We start from the raw sequence: 7,487 nt of genomic DNA, 5'->3' as shown, positions 1-7,487 counted from the left end.
GTAATTTTCATTGCTCTTTGTTCTTTGAACTGAGGAAACTCAAAGGAACAGAGTGAGCTTGGGGTGCTTCTCCACTGATCCCTGAATGTGGCAAGACAGGTTAACAGAGCTGTTATGAAGGCATAGGGACACTTGCCTTTGTCATGTCATGTATTGGTTATAAAAGCATGAGGAGATGTTGTAGTTAAGCAGAACATTGGTTAGGCCACAGCTGGAGTACTGTGTGCAGTTCAGGTCACCACATTGTAGGAAGGATGTGATTGCACTGGATGTGGTACAGAGGGGAATCACCAGGATGTTGTGTGCGATGGAACCTCTCAGTGATGAAGAGAAATTGGATCAGCTCGGGTTGTTTTCTTCAGAGCAGAGAAGGTGGAGGGGGGACCTGGTAGAGGTGTATAAGGTTATGAGGGGAATGGACAGGGAGGAGAGAAAGCAGCTGTTCTCCTTCTTGCGAGGGTCAATAACAAGTTGGCTCACATTCAATGTGAAAGATAGGAGGTTTCAAGATGTTTGAGGAATGTTTTTTACCCAGAGTGTGGTGGGGGTCTGGAATGCACAGCCTGGGAGGGTAGTTGAGGAGGGAAACCTCACAAACTTTAAAAAGTACTTGGTGAGCAGTTGAAATATCATAACATTCAAGCTATGGGCCTCATGTTGGAAAGTGGGACTGGTGTAGGTTCAGTGTAGGAGAAAGTGAGGTCTGCAGATGCTGGAGATCAGAGCTGGAAATGTGTTGCTGGAAAAGCGCAGCAGGTCAGGCAGCATCCAGGGAACAGGAGAATCGACGTTTTGGGCATAATGGGCTGAAGGGCCTCTTCTGTACTGTATGACTTTATGATTCTGTTGTGTGCAGTTTTGGTCTCCTTATCTGAGGAAGGATGTTCTGGCTGTGGGGGGAGGGCAGCGAAGATTTACCAGACTGATTCCTGGGATGACAGCACTTAGATGTGATGAGAAATTGGATCAGTTAGGATTATATTCACTGGAGGTTAGAAATTTGAGAGGAATCACATTGAAACCTGTAAAATCCTAACAGGACAAGACCGGAAAATACAGGAATTATGTTCCTGATGACTGGAGAGTCTAGAACCAGGAATTACAGTTTAAAGAAAAGGGAAAGGCCATTTCGGACTGCGATGAGGAGACATTTCTTTAGCCAGAGAGTGGGAAGCTAGTGGAATATTCTGTCACAGAAAGCAGTCGAGCCCAAAACATTAAATGTTTTCAAGAAGGCGACAGGTATAGATCTTAGGACTAAAGGGATTAAAGGTTATGGAGAAAAAGTGGGAATAGGGGACTAAGTTGGATGATCAGCCATAGTCATATTGACTGGCAGAGCCCACTCGAAGGGCTGAATGGCCTCTTCCTGCCCCTAGTTCTTTTGTTTCTGTGTTTGACAGACTGTTCATAAACACGGAAACCTATGGAATCATAGAGTCATAGAGTCATCGAGTCCTACAGCACAGAGACAGGCCCTTTGGCCCAAACTGGACCGTGCTGACCAAAGTGTCCATCCACACTAACCCCATTTCCCTGCACTTGGCCCATTTCCTTCAAATTACATACTATCTATGTATTTGTCCAAATGCCTTTTAAACGTTGTTAATGTACCCGCCTCAATCACTTCCACTGGCAGCTCATTCCATATGAGTACCACCCTCTCTGTAAAAATGTTGCCCCTCAGGTTCCCGTTTATTCTAACCTTCAACTGATGCCCTCTAGACCTTTATTCCCCAACCCTGGGACAAAGACTGAGTGCATTCACCCTATCCATGTCTCTCAAGATCTTATACACTTCTAAAAGATTCCCCTTTAGTCTCCAACACTCTTAAGAAAAATGTCCTAGCTTGTCCAACCTCACCCAAAAACACAGATGTTGAAACCTGGCAACATCCTTGTAAATTTATTCTACACTCTTTCCAGTTTAATAATATCCTTCATATAACAAGGTGACCAAAGCTGAACACAATACTCCAAGTGCAGCCTCACCAACGTCATGTACAATTGAAACATAACTTCCCAACTTCTACACCCAGTGCCCTGACTGATGGAAGCCAGTGTGCCAAAAGCCTGCTTCACTGCCCTGTCTAACTGTGACTCAACTTTCAGAGAACTGTGCACCTGAACTCCGAGATCCCACTGTTCCACTACAGTCCTTAAGGTCTTACCATTCACCATGAAACTCCGACCTTGATTTAACTTCCCAAAATGCAAGACCTCATACTTATCTACATTAAACTCAATTTATCATTTCTTTTCCCACTTCCACAGCTGATCAAGGTCCTGCTGCAATATCTGATAACCTTCCTCATTGTCCACAATACCGGCTATTGTAATGTCTTCTAAATCATTGATATTGATAACAAACAGTAATGGGCCCAGCATCAATCCTGAGGCACTCCACAAGACACAGGCCTCCAGTCTGACAAGTATCCTTCCACTATGCCCCTCTGCTTTCTCCCATTTTTTGCCAGTTAGAGAAGGGTATTTATCTTTGGTCAGGAATTAGTTTGGAGGTAGGAGACAAAGAGGAGGGATAATGTGTGTGCTCTCCAATGACTAAAATGTGGATAGTGGTGTCCCCAGGGAACTGGGCTGGAACCTCAGCATTTCACAATATTTCTTAATGACTTGGATGAAGGAATAGACAGCCATATATCCAAGATTGTTGATCACACTGAGTGAGGCAGTTTGGAGGAGGTTACAGAGATAGGGAGAGTGGAGGACAGGGAGGGACTTGAGAAAAGGATGAGAATTTGAAAATCGAGGTGTGGCTGGACCAGGAGCCAATGTAGGCACAGGGTGCAGGTGGTTGGGGGAATGGGATTTGGTGCGAGTTTGGATATGGGCAGCAGAATTTGGGATGAGCTGAAGGTTACGGAGGGCAGTGGCTGTGATGTGTGCAAGCACAACATTGGTATGGTCATATTTGGAGTCCCATGGACATGACAGAGATTTTCAGTGGCTGATCTTTGTGATGTGGAGGATATGGGGCTCAGATCAGCCTCAAAGATGAGGCCAAGTTTGTAAAGAGTCTGGTTGAGCAGCAGATAGTGCTCAGGGAGAGGGATGGAGTTTATACCAGGATCTGAAGAGGATGGCTTTGATCTTCCCAATGTGTTTCCCAGTGAGCCTGGCTCCTCAGTCCTGACTGCTCTTAGCTGCTGTGATTGTCACTGATTGGACACTTATTATTAGAGATTCTGACCACAGCAGAAAGCCCCAGTGTAAAAAATAACTCCAAAGACTGTCAGATCGCAAAGTTGAAACCTCACCAAGAGAGGAAGTGAAAGAAGGAGCTCGGAGCAGCTGAACGTTTGTTACTGAGACGGGAGAAAACTGTGAACCATCTGCACTCCCTGGAATCTGACAGCACAGGAGGCTGGTTCTGGGACTTTTCTTTTCAGAAATAGCACAGTAATGGAAAAAAGGACAGTCACTCTCTCACAAACACACACGCCTGCGCTCAGAGATCAGAAACAGAATCCAGCAGCAGCTCTGTCTCCAAGCTGTGAAACCTGTTTGTTCCCTCATTCAGTTTTTAACTGGCAGGATAGACCAAGCAGGGGAGGCAACACAGTGGTGTGTAGAGTCAGAAGGGAGTTGCCCTGGGAGTCCTCACAATTAACTAAGGAACCCATGAAGCCTCATGACAGCAGGTCAAACATGGGGAAGGAAACCTCCTGCTGATTACCACATAGCACCGCCCTCCCCTCCAACCTCAACTGAGCAGTCAGTCTCTTCCATGTTGAACAACACTTGGAGGAAGCACTGAAAGTGGGAAGGATGCAGGATATACCCTGAGTAAGGGACTTCAAAGTCCACCATCAAGACCTGCTCAGAAGCATCACTACTGAGCAAGCTGGTCAAGCTCCACCTGATTCAGCTGCTAGACTGGACCTGGGGCAGGTGGTGAGGGAATCAACAAGAGGGAAAAACATACTCACTATCACCCTCACCAATCTGCCTGCTGCTGGTGTAGCTGTCCATGACAGTATCAGTAATGGTGACCACTGCACAGTCCGTGTGGAGACAAAATCCCATCTTCACATTGAGAATACCTTACATTTTGTTGGGCAAGAGATACGGAATCTCAGGAAGAACGTTTTTTAGCAGCAATTGGTAATGACTTGGAAATTAGTGCCCATTCAGGTGAGGCAGGTGAAGACACTCAGTGATTGCAATGGCAGATTGGATGGGCTCTTGATGGAAATAAACCTGCAAGGCCCTGGGAGTCGAGTAGGGGAGGGGGTGGGACTGACTGGATTGCTCCATGAAATGACAGCATTTGCACACTTAGTCTCACCTTTACACAAAGACTTGGAGAAACAGACAAACCAGTTCACAGAAGTGTTTTCTCAAGCAAATCACTCTTGAACCAACTCAGAGAACACGCCAGACTAGATTAACGAGAATAAATCAGCAAATCAATGGCAAGGGAATAGTGAACCAAAAGTGATGGAACTGAACAGCATATTCAATAGCACAAACAACGAGAGGGGGAGGAATAAAGGGCAGGAGGTCAGAGAGCATGATGTAGGGGTCTGAAGGCTCTGCTGTCAATGGTGTGATGGAGGAAGCAGCAATGGGCAGGAGACCAGAGACAGAAGGTGGAAGGGGGAGGGAGGGAATGTGAGTCTACAGCAGGGCACAGAGTGAGGGAGGAGGGAGGCCATGGAGGCAATTGGCTGGCTGTGAGGTCAGATTCTGGAACAACTGTCGTTGTAAGACAGGGAAGGGACCACTCCATATCAGACAAGTTGGGGTTTATGGAATATGGCTTCAGGAAGCTGGGAGAGGACATTGATATCATCGAGTCAGGAGGTGGGACGAGCAGGAATTGGGGTTTCTGTGGTCAAGAGGCTGAGGTAGTGCGGAGACAAACAATGTTGTTCAGATTGAAATAAGAGACCTACGTGATGGACAGGATTTGGGGTTTGCAGCTCAGGTACAGGACAGTCCAGTGGGAAGGAGGCCCATGTTTACTGTTTATTGGTCCTATGGGAAGGTGCCTCATGTTTACTTCATCATAGTGTCATAGAGGTTTACAGCATGGCAGCAGGCCCTTCAGCTCTACTCATCCATGCCGACCAAGTTTCCAAAACTGAACTAGTCCCATTTGCCTGTGTTTGGCCCAATCCTCTCTAAATCCTTCCTATCCATGTTCCTGTAAAAACGTCCTTGAAATGTAGTAATTGTACTCCCCTCTACCACTTCCTCTGGCAGCTCATTGCACACACACACCAACCTCTGTGTGAAAAGGTTGTCTCTCAGGTCCCTTCTAATTCTTTCCCCTCTCAACTTAAACCTATTCCTTCTCGTACTGGACTCTCCTACCCTGGGGAAAAAAAAACTTTGGCTATTCATCTTATCTATGGCCCTAATGATTCTATAAACCTCTCTAAGGTCACCCCTCAATCTCCTGCATTCACTGGAAAAATCTCTCGGCCTGTCCATCCTCGCCTTCTAATTCAATCTCACCAACCTTGCTAACATCCCTGTTAATCTTTCTTTTATCCAAACCAGTGTAATAACTTCCTTCCCATAGCAGGGTGACCAGAAATGTACACAGTGTCCAAATGTGGCCTTCCCAATGCCTTGTACAGCTGTAACATGATGTCCCAGCTCCTGTACTCCCTGCTTTGACCAGTGAAGGTGAGCGTGCCAAATACCTTCTTCACCACCCTGTCTACCTGTGACACCACTTCCAAGGAACCATGCACCTGTACCCCTCGGTCTCTCTGTTCAACAACACTCCCCATGGCTCTACCATTAATTGTGTAATTCCTGCCGTGGTTGGTCTTACCAAAATGCAACTCCTTGCATTTATCGAAATTAAGCTCCATCTGGATTTATTGACCCACTGGCCCAGTTGATGAAGATGACATTGCATTCTTAGATAACTTTCTTCCCTGTCCATTATACCAACAATTTTAATGTCAGCCACAAAGTTACTGACCATTTCTGCTATTTTCTCATCCAAATTGTTCATATAAATGATGAACAACAGTAGATCCAGGATCGATTCATGTGGCAGACGGCTGGTCACTGGCCTCCAGTCTGAAGAACAACCCTCTCTCACCAGCCTCTGCCTCCTACCGTCAGGCCCATTTCATATTCAATTGGTTAGCTCTCCCTGGATCCTCTGTGATATAATCTTACTAAGCAGTCTAAAATGGGGAACCTTGTCAAAGGCCTTGTTAAAGTCCACGTCGACGATGTATACTGATCTATCTTAATCTATCTATTTCTTCAAACTCAACTATCCACTTGTCTCCATTAGTAGGACAAGTGAATAGGAGGCCCACATTTACTGGTCTTTATCAGAGACTCAAGCAGGAACGATGCCCATGTTTACTGGTCTCTATTGGGAGCTTCAGTGGGAAGGAGGCCCATGTCTCTCCATGGGGCACTCTCGTGAACTGACGTCCATGTTTACTGGACTCTGTTGGAGAGTCCAGTGCATTGTGGACACCATGGTGGGTGTGGGGTTCAGTTCCTTTCTGTTGTAAATGTGTGATGGTCCAGCCCTCATTCCAGTAAAACACCCTGACTCAGAGACTGGTCATGGAAGGGGAAAGACAGGGATTGGAACATATTGTGAATGGACAGGATGGGTCAGTGGGTCAGAGCCTGTCCTGTCCCTCCAGCTTACACTGATGGCCTGAGGATCTCCTCTCTCTGCTGGGCCTTCATGGAATGAGGTTTGTGTACAAACCAGTCCCCAGTGAAAATAGGCCAACAGCTCAAAACTGCCATTCATTTAACAAGAATCTGTCCATCTTCCTGAGAGATACCAAAACCTGGTCAATGTGGAAATGGGCCTTTACTCCAGGAGAAGACATGCTTCTGGGGTCAAGGGTTAATATCCATTAGTGGGGCAGAGCAGAGAGAGAGAGATTTATCCTGAATTCAACTGTCACCACCTGGGACACTGTGAGAAAGAGAGAGAAGCGAGACAGAGAGAGAAATAGAGGTCGATTGGGATGCGGAGAAGGAGGGAGAGACAGAGGGAGAAATAGAGAGGGGTAGATAATATTTGGAGGCTTTCAATTGAAGTGAGAGATGGAGCGAGTGACGGAGACAGTGAGAGATGGGGAAAGATTATGAGACGGAATGAGGAAGCGTGAGTGAGTTGGAGAGAGTGGCTGTGAGACAGAGTGAGAGAGAGAGAATATGAGAGAGATTAACAGTGGGAGAGAGAGATAGATATAGAGAGATCAAAGTAGCAGATGTGAGACAGAAAGGGGAAAAGAGAGAGAGGGGTCCTGGTCACCACATTCTGGGAAGGATGTGATTGTACTTGAGAGGGAGCAGAGGAGATTTCCCAGGATGCTGCCTGGGATGGAGGGTCAGCTATGAGGAAAGATTGGAAAGGTTGGGATTGTTTTCCTTGGAACATTGAAGGTTGAGAGGGACCTGATAGAGAGGTATAAGATAATTGTTGGCAGTGATATGTTGCATAGGAAGGCACTTTATACACG

Source organism: Chiloscyllium plagiosum, unplaced genomic scaffold, assembly GCF_037043375.1.
Source record: "Chiloscyllium plagiosum isolate Xiang-an unplaced genomic scaffold, Cpla_swu_hap1 HiC_scaffold_9, whole genome shotgun sequence".
Taxonomy (NCBI): domain Eukaryota; kingdom Metazoa; phylum Chordata; class Chondrichthyes; order Orectolobiformes; family Hemiscylliidae; genus Chiloscyllium; species Chiloscyllium plagiosum.
This window is presented reverse-complemented; position numbering follows the sequence as displayed.